Source organism: Staurois parvus, unplaced genomic scaffold, assembly GCF_062004578.1.
Source record: "Staurois parvus isolate SC_StPar_1 unplaced genomic scaffold, SC_StPar_1.0 ptg000209l, whole genome shotgun sequence".
NCBI lineage: Eukaryota > Metazoa > Chordata > Amphibia > Anura > Ranidae > Staurois > Staurois parvus.
Genome location: NW_028318005.1, coordinates 3346324 through 3360091, shown reverse-complemented (window position 1 = coordinate 3360091; position 13768 = coordinate 3346324).

The following is a 13768-nucleotide window of genomic DNA, read 5'->3' as shown; positions in this document are numbered from 1 at the left end:
GCCCCTATATACCGCTTCCTCATGCTGCTGCCAGGTCCAGAGTCTCTCATGGGTCCCTGTACGGCCTCCCATTGCTGCTGTCTCCATCGCCACACTCTGCCATGTGCCACTTTCAGGTCTCCTCACACACTGCTGGTGTGTAGAATTTTTTGACATAGGGTGCTGGCAGATTAAGGGCCTCCCATAGCTGCTGCCAGGCCCCTAATCTGCCATAGGCCCCTATATACCGCCTCCTCATGCTGCTGCCAGGTCCAGAGTCTCTCATGGGTCCCTGTACGGCCTCCCATTGCTGCTGTCTCCATCGCCACACTCTGCCATGTGCCACTTTCAGGTCTCCTCACACACTGCTGGTGTGTAGAATTTTTTGACATAGGGTGCTGGCAGATTAAGGGCCTCCCATAGCTGCTGCCAGGCCCCTAATCTGCCATAGGCCCCTATATACCGCCTCCTCATGCTGCTGCCAGGTCCAGAGTCTGTCATGGGTCCCTGTACGGCCTCCCATTGCTGCTGTCTCCATCGCCACACTCTGCCATGTGCCACTTTCAGGTCTCCTCACACTGCTGGTGTGTTGAATTTTTTGACATAGGGTGCTGGCAGATTAAGGGCCTCCCATAGCTGCTGCCAGGCCCCTAATCTGCCATAGGCCCCTATATACCGCCTCCTCATGCTGCTGCCAGGTCCAGAGTCTGTCATGGGTCCCTGTACGGCCTCCCATTGCTGCTGTCTCCATCGCCACACTCTGCCATGTGCCACTTTCAGGTCTCCTCACACTGCTGGTGTGTTGAATTTTTTGACATAGGGTGCTGGCAGATTAAGGGCCTCCCATAGCTGCTGCCAGGCCCCTAATCTGCCATAGGCCCCTATATACCGCTTCCTCATGCTGCTGCCAGGTCCAGAGTCTCTCATGGGTCCCTGTACGGCCTCCCATTGCTGCTGTCTCCATCGCCACACTCTGCCATGTGCCACTTTCAGGTCTCCTCACACACTGCTGGTGTGTAGAATTTTTTGACATAGGGTGCTGGCAGATTATGGGCCTCCTATAGCTGCTGCCAGGCCCCTAATCTGCCATAGGCCCCTATATACCGCTTCCTCATGCTGCTGCCAGGTCCAGAGTCTCTCATGGGTCCCTGTACGGCCTCCCATTGCTGCTGTCTCCATCGCCACACTCTGCCATGTGCCACTTTCAGGTCTCCTCACACACTGCTGGTGTGTAGAATTTTTTGACATAGGGTGCTGGCAGATTATGGGCCTCCCATAGCTGCTGCCAGGCCCCTAATCTGCCATAGGCCCCTATATACCGCCTCCTCATGCTGCTGCCAGGTCCAGAGTCTCTCATGGGTCCCTGTACGGCCTCCCATTGCTGCTGTCTCCATCGCCACACTCTGCCATGTGCCACTTTCAGGTCTCCTCACACACTGCTGGTGTGTAGAATTTTTTGACATAGGGTGCTGGCAGATTAAGGGCCTCCCATAGCTGCTGCCAGGCCCCTAATCTGCCATAGGCCCCTATATACCGCCTCCTCATGCTGCTGCCAGGTCCAGAGTCTGTCATGGGTCCCTGTACGGCCTCCCATTGCTGCTGTCTCCATCGCCACACTCTGCCATGTGCCACTTTCAGGTCTCCTCACACTGCTGGTGTGTTGAATTTTTTGACATAGGGTGCTGGCAGATTAAGGGCCTCCCATAGCTGCTGCCAGGCCCCTAATCTGCCATAGGCCCCTATATACCGCCTCCTCATGCTGCTGCCAGGTCCAGAGTCTGTCATGGGTCCCTGTACGGCCTCCCATTGCTGCTGTCTCCATCGCCACACTCTGCCATGTGCCACTTTCAGGTCTCCTCACACTGCTGGTGTGTTGAATTTTTTGACATAGGGTGCTGGCAGATTAAGGGCCTCCCATAGCTGCTGCCAGGCCCCTAATCTGCCATAGGCCCCTATATACCGCTTCCTCATGCTGCTGCCAGGTCCAGAGTCTCTCATGGGTCCCTGTACGGCCTCCCATTGCTGCTGTCTCCATCGCCACACTCTGCCATGTGCCACTTTCAGGTCTCCTCACACACTGCTGGTGTGTAGAATTTTTTGACATAGGGTGCTGGCAGATTATGGGCCTCCCATTGCTGCTGCCAGGCCCCTAATCTGCCATAGGCCCCTATATACCGCTTCCTCATGCTGCTGCCAGGTCCAGAGTCTCTCATGGGTCCCTGTACGGCCTCCCATTGCTGCTGTCTCCATCGCCACACTCTGCCATGTGCCACTTTCAGGTCTCCTCACACACTGCTGGTGTGTAGAATTTTTTGACATAGGGTGCTGGCAGATTATGGGCCTCCCATAGCTGCTGCCAGGCCCCTAATCTGCCATAGGCCCCTATATACCGCTTCCTCATGCTGCTGCCAGGTCCAGAGTCTCTCATGGGTCCCTGTACGGCCTCCCATTGCTGCTGTCTCCATCGCCACACTCTGACATGTGCCACTTTCAGGTCTCCTCACACACTGCTGGTGTGTAGAATTTTTTGACATAGGGTGCTGGCAGATTATGGGCCTCCCATAGCTGCTGCCAGGCCCCTAATCTGCCATAGGCCCCTATATACCGCTTCCTCATGCTGCTGCCAGGTCCAGAGTCTCTCATGGGTCCCTGTACGGCCTCCCATTGCTGCTGTCTCCATCGCCACACTCTGCCATGTGCCACTTTCAGGTCTCCTCACACACTGCTGGTGTGTAGAATTTTTTGACATAGGGTGCTGGCAGATTAAGGGCCTCCCATAGCTGCTGCCAGGCCCCTAATCTGCCATAGGCCCCTATATACCGCCTCCTCATGCTGCTGCCAGGTCCAGAGTCTGTCATGGGTCCCTGTACGGCCTCCCATTGCTGCTGTCTCCATCGCCACACTCTGCCATGTGCCACTTTCAGGTCTCCTCACACTGCTGGTGTGTTGAATTTTTTGACATAGGGTGCTGGCAGATTATGGGCCTCCTATAGCTGCTGCCAGGCCCCTAATCTGCCATAGGCCCCTATATACCGCTTCCTCATGCTGCTGCCAGGTCCAGAGTCTCTCATGCCATGTGCCACTTTCAGGTCTCCTCACACTGCTGGTGTGTAGAATTTTTTTGACATAGGGTGCTGGCAGATTATGGGCCTCCTATAGCTGCTGCCAGGCCCCTAATCTGCCATAGGCCCCTATATACCGCCTCCTCATGCTGCTGCCAGGTCCAGAGTCTGTCATGGGTCCCTGTACGGCCTCCCATTGCTGCTGTCTCCATCGCCACACTCTGCCATGTGCCACTTTCAGGTCTCCTCACACACTGCTGGTGTGTATAATTTTTTGACATAGGGTGCTGGCAGATTACGGGCCTCCCATAGCTGCTGCCAGGCCCCTAATCTGCCATGGGCCCCTATACCGACTCTTCATGCTGTGACGTTGCAACAAGGTGGAATTCAACCCTACATATGTTAGACCGCCTTTACGAACAGCAAAAGGCCATCACAGATTTCCTGATGTTAAAAGCGGATAAAGGTATTCCCTGTGTAACTTAGATGTCAGCCATTGGCAGCTCAAGCGTGACACCTGCGCTTGCTCAGGCCCTTTGAGGAGGCCACGCTATTCGTGAGTCGGCAGGACTATGGGATGAACGACGTCATTCCTCTGTTGCACGTCCTGGAACAAATGCTGTTAACAATGGCTGGTCAGGGTGCGGTAGACGTGGCGCACAGATCTCAATGCCACATGACCCCTGTGGGGGCAGGACAGGAAGAAGAGGAGGAGGTAGAGGAGGACATTGGTGCTCAGGAATTATTGAGTGAAATGGGTGGGTTTTCCACTCAGCGGACAGGAGTGGAGGAGCAGGAGCATCTGGTAGAGGAGGAGGAGGAGGAGACAGAGGACCCAGACGCACCGTGGCAGTATGCTGTGGAGATGGAGGCAGGGAGTCCCTCGCATTCCTTGGCACAAATGGCCCATAGCATGCTCGCTTGCTTGCGTAGCGACAGCCGAATAATAACCATCAGACAGAGGGATGACTTTTGGCTGTCCACCTTGTTGGACCCTCGCTACCGTTCAAAAATGGTGGCCTTTTTCACACCTGCTGAGAGGGAGGCCAAAATAACGTACTATAAAAACCACCTATGTAGTCAGCTGGTCTCTGCCTGTCTGCGCCAACGTCCATCCTCAGACACTGTGGGCCCTGTGCGCTCGCGTTCCGCTGCCATGGCAGCAGGGGAGGGGTGGGGTGGTAGGAGCAGTGGCAGCTCCACCAGCAGCGGCTGCCTCAGTCTGCAGTCGATGATGAGTAGCTTTCTTCACCAGCGCAGTGAGGAAACTACTAACCAGCCGCAGCAGCAGCAGCAGCAGCAGCATCAGGTGGACCTGGAGCAGGACCTCAAACAACAGGCTTAGGCCTACTTGGACAGCACCCTGCCAACCGAGGTAGACAATCCCCTTGACTACTGGGCAACGAAACTTGACCTTTGGCCCCAACTAGCTGAATTTGCCCTTGAAAGGCTGTCATGCCCGGCCAGTAGCGTGGCATCGGAGCGCGTGTTTAGTGCGGCAGGAGGTATTGCAACTCCGCGGAGGACACGACTGTCCACCCAAAGTGTGGAGAGACTGACGTTTGTGAAAATGAATCAGGCGTGGATTAGTCTGGATTTCAAACCACCAGTTCCTGACACAACTGACTAAATCCGCCATGAATCATGCCCCAAACATGTGCCACTTTCAGGTCTCCTCACACTGCTGGTGTGTTCCATTTTTTGTCATAGGGTGCTGGCAGATTACGGGCCTCCCATAGCTGCTGCCAGGCCCCTAATCTGCCATGGGCCCCTATACCGCCTCCTCATGCTGCTGCCAAGTCCAGAGTCTCTCATGGGTCCCTGTACGGCCTCCCATTGCTGCTGTCTCCATCGCCACACTCTGCCATGTGCCACTTTCAGGTCTCCTCACACTGCTGGTGTATTCCATTTTTTGTCATAGGGTGCTGGCAGATTACGGGCCTCCCATAGCTGCTGCCAGGCCCCTAATCTGCCATGGGCCCCTATACCGCCTCCTCATGCTGCTGCCAGGTCCAGAGTGTGTCATGGGTCCCTGTACGGCCTCCCATTGCTGCTGTCTCCATCGCCACACTCTGCCATGTGCCACTTTCAGGTCTCCTCACACTGCTGGTGGGTTCCATTTTTTGTCATAGGGTGCTGGCAGATTACGGGCCTCCCATAGCTGCTGCCAGGCCCCTAATCTGCCATGGGCCCCCGTACCGACTCCTCATGCTGCTGCCAGGCCCGTAATCTGTCATGGGCCCCTGTTGTCGCTTGTTGGCATATTCCGCTCGTTCAGATGCTCCTTCTCCTGCTACTCCTCTTCACGGATTCCGTCAGCAGTCTTTCTTGGAATCCGTTTCCAAGAGACAACAGTTTGCGAGCACGCACCAGACGGTGCAGAAACTGAACGTCCTCCTGGCCAAGTTGCTGCTGCCAGGCTTGTAATCTGTCATGCGCCCCTGTACCGCCTCCTCATGCTGCTGCCAGGTCCAGAGTGTGTCATGGGCCCCCGTACCGACTCCAAATGCTGCTGCCAGGCCCGTAATCTGTCATGGGCCCCTGTACCACCTCCCCATGCTGCTGCCAGGTCCAGATTGTGTCATGGGTCCCTGTACGGCCTCCCATTGCTGCTGCCAGGCCTGTAATCTGCCATGGGCCCCCCTACCGACTCCTCATGCTGCTGCCAGGCCCGTAATCTGCCATGGGCCCCTGTACCGCCTCCTCATGCTGCTGCCAGGTCCAGAGTGTGTCATGGGTCCCTGTACGGCCTCCCATTGCTGCTGTCTCTATCGCCACACTCTGCCATGTGCCACTTTCAGGTCTCCTCACACTGCTGGTGGTTTCCATTTTTGTCATAGGGTGCTGCATGGCCTCCCATTGCTGCTGCCTCCACCGCCACACTGTGGCTCCACACTCTGGTTTTGGCCCCGTGACTGGCCAAATGAGTGAAGTGTGCGGTGATTCTAAGATCGACGGCACTCATCTGCATGTCATACTGCCTGACAGTATTATTTCTCTTCCCCAGCAGACTCCAAGGGCATTTAAATTAAAGGTACAGTGTTCAGCACTAATATTAAGTCTCTCTGAAGCCTAGAAACACCCTTTTTTAAGTTAAATTCACAGCGAATATATTCGACTCGAATCGAATTTTTTCTACGAATTCGCCGAATCAGTCGAATCGAATTTTTGAATACTTTGCTCATCTCTAACCATAATCATCCAATCATGTGTAAAAAAAAAATCAGTTAGTTTTTAGTTTTTTGTTTTATTTTCTCATGGTAGATTGTCACAATATTAAAACACATCTTCACAATATTTAACCACTTGCCACTTATACACCTTCCTGCCCAGGCCAATTTTCAGCTTTCAGTGCTGTCTCACTTTAAATGACAATTGCGTGGTCATGCAACACTGTACCCATATGACATTTTTATCATTGTTTTCACACAAATAGAGCTTTCTTTTGGTGGTATTTACTTGTTGCTGGGTGTTTTTTTTTGTGCTATAAAGGTTTTTCTTTGTTTTTATTATAATATTTTGCAAACAGGTAATTTTTCTCCTTCGCTGATGTGTGTTGATGAGGCTGCACTGTTAGGCAGCACTGATGGGCACTGATAGGTGGCACAGATGAGGTGGCACAGATAGGCAGAACTGATAGGAACTGATAGGTGGCACTGATGAGCTGGCACTGATGAGGCGGCACTAATGATGCTGTACTGATATGCAACAATGATGGGCACTAATAGGAGGCACTGATGGGCACTGATAGGTGGCACTGATGGGCACTAATGGGTGGCACTGACTGGCGGCACTGACTGGCAGCACTGCTGGGCACTGATGAGTGGCACCGCTGGGCAGAACTGATGGGTGGCACTGCTGGGCAGCACTGATGGGTGGCACTGCTGGGCACTGGTGGGTGTCACTACTAGGCACTGATGGGCACAGGTGGGTGGCACTGATGGGCACAGGTGAGCAGCACTGGTGGGTGGCACTGCTGGGCAGCACTGATGGGTGGCACTGCTGGGCACTGGTGGGTGGTAGTGGTAGTGGTGGGTGTCACTACTAGGCACTGATGGGCACAGGTGGGTGGCACTGATAGGCACAGGTGGGCAGCACTGGTGGGTGGAACTGCTGGGCACTGATCATCAGTGCCCTGATGATCGGTGCCGATCTGTCCTCTGACAATTGCTGGTTATCGGCAGTACTTTCCTCATGAAAGACTGAGGAAAGTGCAGCCAATAACCGGCAACTGCATTTACCGGTGATCTGCTGTGCCAAAGGTAAAAGGTTGCTGTGATTGGCCTTTTACCATATCACATGATCAGCTGTGTCCATAAGACACAGCGATCACGGAGATCGCCGGGTGCGTGGCCCTGGGGGTGCGCAGGAGGGCGCGTTCTGGGAGGACATCATATGACGCCCTCCCAGAACTGGCCGGCAGCAGTGAAGCCATCATTCGGCTATCTGCGGTCAGCAAGTGAACTAATATATCCTATGTACTGGAATGAATATCGGATTCTTTTTTAGTAAGTCAATCCTGTCATCTGATTGCCTACCTCCCAAATTTCTGAAATGCACACACCCGAAAAAAGTGATTGATTAAACCAGAAAATGTTTTTTTTCAGAACTCATTTCTTTTATAGTAGCTGACAAAAAATATTTAGAGGTTGAATTACAGGTGCAGTGAAATATATTTTTTTATATCAGACCAAAGAGATATAACTGAGGGAAGAATGACGAAACGCTTTGGTTCCAAAAGTGGGACAATCCCTTCAAACGAGGGACAGTTGAGGTTTTTTGTTGTTGTCTGTGGCTCCAACACTTCCAGATTCAATGATACAAAACATGCATTTTATGAATAAAGCATTAAAGAATATGTAATCCCAACATTTCAGATTCCTGATCTGTGCCTGCTGTACCATGTACTTGTATGAAAAAGTATTCCGTTCTCTTTGTATTGCTTCTTTTGTGTGAAATACCTGGTGTTCCTGCCAGTCCCTCTGCTTTCCTATTGAAAAACCCACCAAACTAGGTAGAAGAACACAGTGCGGTCAGTTCTCTAGCTGTACTTGGAGTTAATCCAATGATCAGCTTTTTGCTGACACCACCCCCTTCTGCACAGCCATTCACTGGGAAGACCATTGAGCCACTGTTTCTCCTTCTTTAGTTCCTTATGCAGCTGAAAACAGAGGGTATGTGATTATTTATAAAAATGGGGGAAGTGGTATTTATAGTTTTTTTTTATGTATTCACAAATGTTTTGCCTTTCATTTCTATTTTAAACTGAATGGGTTTTGTTACGAGGTGAGGGTTTTACACTTTAGTTCCTGATCTGCAAAGTTGATCTGGATCAGCTTTTGAAAGTGAAAATGAAATGTTTGAAGTCAGTGGACCAACATGACACTACATGACATTATGTCATAATGTATTTTTAATTTTCTGTCAATTGCAGATAAAGCTAAAGAAAATAATATGAATAGTAATACAGTTATAATAATAATAATATATATCACTAAAATCAGACAAACATACACAATAAGATAATATAAATAATAATAATAATAATAATAATAATAAATCACTAAAATCATTATCTACACACACTTTCAAACACACAGTATATTCACAGGCCGACATACACAATAATATAATACTACTATTACCACTAATAATATTACTAATGCTAAAAATAAATCACTAAATTCAGTATTAATCTACACACACTTTCAAAACACATTAATATAATAATAAAAATAATAATAATAATTAAATAATAATAAATCACTAAAATCATTATCTATCTGCGCACACTTTCAAACATATAATCACAGACAAACATACACACTAATATAATACAAATAATAATAATATTAATAATAATAAAATAATAATAACAACTAAATAATAATAAATCACTAAAATCAGTATTATTATTATTATTATTATACAGTATTTATAAAGCGCCAATAGTTCGCTCAGCGCTGTACATTACAAAGGGAGACAGAACATGTGACAGAACAATACCAATACAATGCAAAACATGAGGGGATCAAGGGCCCTGCTCTTTCGAGCTTACAATCTAGGAGGGAGGGGGTGGTGGCACAGGAGGAGATAGCTGTGGGGGATGGAGTGGTAGGAAGAGTGGAGGAGGGAGGCAAGTTAGCAGGGGGTGGGGTAGGCTTCCCTGAAGAGATGGGTTTTCAGGGTGCGCCTAAAGGAGAGGAGAGTAGGTGATAATCTGATGGGTTGGGGCAGGGAGTTCCAGAGGATGGGTGACACCCTGGAGAAGTCCTGGAGGCGGGCATGGGAGGAGGAGACCAGGGAACTAGAGAGAAGGAGGTCTTGTGAGGAGCGGAGTGTGCGTGCTGGGCGGTACTTGGATATTAGGTCAGTGATGTAGTTCGGGGCAGTATGGTGGACAGCTTTGTACGTCAGCGTTAGGATTTTGAATTTGATCCGTTGCGCAATCGGAAGCCAGTGGAGGGATTGGCAGAGGGGGGTGGCGGAGACAGAGCGGTTGGAAAGGTGAATGAGTCTGGCAGCCGTATTCAGGATGGACTGAAGAGGGGATAGCCAGCGGCGAGGCAGGCCAGTGAGGAGGGAGTTGCAGTAGTCGAGTCGTGATATGATGAGGGAGTGGATGAGCTGTTTAGTGGTTTCTGGGGTTAGGAACGTGCGGATTTTGGCGATGTTGCGGAGGTGGAGTCTGCACGAGTTTGTTAAAGATTGGACTTGGGGCTGGAAGGATAGGTTGGAGTCCAGAATGACACCCAGTACTCTGGCCTGCAGGGCGGGTTTGATGGTAGCGTTGTTGGATGTGACGGAGAAATCAATGGGGGGTGGTGTCCGGGCTGGGGGGAAGACAAGAAACTCGGTTTTGGAGAGGTTCAATTTAAGGAAGTGGAGCGACATCCAGTCTGATATGTCGCTCAGTAGGTGTGTGATTCGGGCTGAGACCAAGGGGGTGAGGTGGGGGGTTGAGAGATAGATTTGTGTGTCGTCGGCATAGAGGTGGTAGTTGAAGCCGTGAGAGTGTATGAGTTGGCCAAGGGAGGAGGTATAGATGGAGAAGAGAAGGGGCCCGAGGACAGAGCCTTGAGGGACCCCAACAGAGAGGGGGAGTGAGGGGGAGGTGGTAGCATTATAGGTAACGCTGAAAGAGCGTTGTGACAGGTAGGATGAGATCCAGGAGAGAGCAGAATCTCTGAGGCCGAGGGAGTGTAGTTTTTTGAGGAGGAGGGGGTGGTCGACTGTGTCGAAGGCCGCAGAGAGGTCAAGGAGTAGGAGCACTGAATAGTGTCCATTAGCTTTGGCGGTTAGCAGGTCGTTGGAGAGTTTGAGTAAGGCGGTTTCGGTGGAGTGTAGGGGACGGAAGCCGGACTGTAGGGGATCGAGGAGGTTGTTGTCGTTGAGGTGAGAGCATAGGCGGGTGTAGACTAGGCGCTCGAGGAGTTTAGATGTAAATGGGAGCAGGGAGATGGGTCTGAGGTTGTTCGGGTCATTGGGGTCCAGGGAGGGCTTTTTAAGTATGGGGGTGATGTGTGCATGTTTCAGAGGGGAGGGGAAAGTGCCTGAGGAGAGGGAGAGATTGAAGATGTGGGTGAGGGAGCGTAGGATGGAGGAGGAGGAAGGTCGTAGGAGTTGTGAGGGGATAGGGTCGAGGGGGCAGGTGGTGAGGCGGGCATCAGAGAGGGTCTTGGAGACTTCCTCGATGGTAGTAAGGTCAAAGGTGTGGAGTGTTGGGGGAGCTTCAGTATGAGGAATGTAGGGTGGGGTGGAAGAGGAGGTCAGAGCAGTGGTGGGGCCGTGGGAGAGGGGTGATGAGGGGGTAGCTGAGTGAGGGTGAAGGGGGTTGGAGAGAGTTTGAGCAGCGACGAAGTCCCTGCGGGTTATGTCGAGGGGGAGGGGGGATAAGGGAGTAGCTGTGTGAGAGGGGACAGGTTGAGAGGGCGTGTGAGTTGCGGCAATGTTCTTGCGAATTGTGTCAATTTTGTTTTTGAAGTGATTGGCAATCTCAAGGGCAGTGAGTGAGGTGCTGGGTGGAGGTGGGGGTGGAGAGAGTAGAGAGTTGAAGGCAGAGAAGAGTCGGCGAGGATTGGAGGAGAGGGCCTTGATGAGGGTCAAGAAGTAGGCCTGTTTGGCAGCATGGAGGGAGGAGGTGTAGGTGCGGAAGGCAGATTTGTAGCGGGTGAAGGCTTGTTTGGATTTGGTTTTGCGCCATAGTCGCTCCAGGGCACGACTTTGTCGTTTGAGGGTTTTGGTGTGATCAGTCTGCCAGGGCTGGAGCGGTCGGGGTCTGGTGTTGCGTGTGGTTAAAGGCGCTAGTGAGTCAAGGGCTGTTGAGAGCGCATTGTTGTAGGCGGTCAAAGCCAAGTCGGGGCAGGACAGGGGGAGGATGCGGTCGTGGAGTTGATCAGCTGCAGAGTGGAGGGAGGCAGGGTTAAGGTTGCGGAGGTTACGGCTGGTAGTAGTGTGACATTTGGAGGGGTAGGCGTTGGAGGACGAGGAGATAGAGAAGGTGATCAGGTTGTGGTCAGAGAGAGGGAAGGGGGTGTTAGTGAGGTTGTGGGGAGCACATCGGTTGGAGAAGACAAGATCAAGGATATTTCCGTCGGAGTGGGTGGTGGATTGTATGCACTGTGCAAGTGCAAAGGAGGAGGTTAGGTGGAGGAGACGGGCTGTGTCCGGGTTGTCGAGGTTGACAGGGATGTTAAAATCCCCAAGAATTATGGTGGGTAGCTCAGAGGAGAGGAAGAAGGGTAGCCAGGAGGAGAAGTCATCCAGGAAGCGGGGTATGGATCCAGGAGGCCGGTATATCACAGCAATCTTCAGGGGGGTTGGGGAGAATAGTCGGACGCAGTGGGCCTCGAAGGAGGAGAAGGATAGGGAGGGGGGGTTTGGGAGGACTCGGAAGGTGCTCTGCGGTGACAGGAGCAGACCAACCCCACCACCTTTACGACCGTTAGGCCTGGGTGAGTGGGTCCAGGTGAGACCTCCATAGGAGAGTGCAGCAGGGGAGGTAGAGTCAGTGGGCTGGATCCAGGTTTCCGTGATCGCCAGGAGGTTGAGGGAGCGGGAAACAAAGAGGTCGTGGATGGCGGTAAGCTTGTTGCACACCGAACGGGCGTTCAGGAGTGCACATGAAAACGGGGGAGAGATTTTAGGGAGCAGGGAGACAGATACTAAGTTGCGGGGGTTGCATTAGGACGTGGAAGTGGGAGGGTGTTGAGCGGGTGAGGGAGGTGGAGGGCCAGGATTCGGGGAGATGTCCCCCGTGGCTAGGAGGAGGAGAAGGGTGAGAAAGGTGGCATGGGAGCGGGATGTGCAGGAGCGTGAGAAACTCCTAGTGGAGGTGTTGGGGTCAGTGGGAGAGTGGAGTAATAGGAGGAGGTGGTGGGTGCCATAGAGGGGTGAGGGAAGCAGTGAGGACACGATATACAAATGTTTGGGAGGGGCAGAGGGATATAGTGAATGGAATTTGGGAACGGAGGAGAGGAAAATGAGAAGGAGGAGTGGAAGAGGCATTTTGGGGAGGTGAAGAGAGCAGTAGTAGGGAGATGATAGCAGTGAGGGGGAGATGTACAGGTTGTGGGGTGGAGCAGAGGGGTAGAGAAATGAGATTTGGGAACAGAGGGTAGTAATATGATGAGAAGAGGGGCGTATTATATAAAGGCACACAAAGTGGGTCTCAGGCATGTAAGAGGTTTCCCAGGGTGTTTGCTTGCAGTCTTCCAGCATGCAGTAGAGCTTCTAACTGTTGTTGTGTCTTTCTGCTGCTTGGGTTCTCCTGCTTTAGTTCAACTGCTGCGTTTAACTGCTTCTTCTATGCACTCGTTCGAAGCCGCACTCAATCTGAAGCAGCACCCCATCAGAGACTGTGCCCCCCATCAGAGATCTCCCCCATGAGCTGATCTAAATTTATAGGGAGATGCTCAAATGAGCATTCAACTCCACCCCAATTAGAAGCTGATAAAGATCACGAGGAGTGGGGGATGATTCTCTCAGGAAACAGACACCGATCGTAAAACGGGTGCAGCTAAAGGTGAGAACTGGTCAACATATACAAAAATATAAATACACCATTTGTTCTGAATATAGCAGGAGTCAATGCGTTTTGGAGTTAAGAGTGGAGGTAGGTGAAAGGAGCATTTACCCAGGAGGAAGGCAGCAGGAGTCAATGCGTTTTGGAGTTAAGAGTGGAGGTAGGTGAAAGGAGCATTTACCTGTGAAAGTAGAGAAGGCATAATTAGATTGCTGCGTTTAACTGCTTCTTCTATGCACTCGTTCGAAGCCGCACTCAATCTGAAGCAGCACCCCATCAGAGACTGTGCCCCCCATCAGAGATCTCCCCCATGAGCTGATCTAAATTTATAGGGAGATGCTCAAATGAGCATTCAACTCCACCCCAATTAGAAGCTGATAAAGATCACGAGGAGTGGGGGATGATTCTCTCAGGAAACAGACACCGATCGTAAAACGGGTGCAGCTAAAGGTGAGAACTGGTCAACATATACAAAAATATAAATACACCATTTGTTCTGAATATAGCAGGAGTCAATGCGTTTTGGAGTTAAGAGTGGAGGTAGGTGAAAGGAGCATTTACCCAGGAGGAAGGCAGCAGGAGTCAATGCGTTTTGGAGTTAAGAGTGGAGGTAGGTGAAAGGAGCATTTACCTGTGAAAGTAGAGAAGGCATAATTAGATTGCTGCGTTTAACTGCTTCTTCTATGCACTCGTTCGAAGCCGC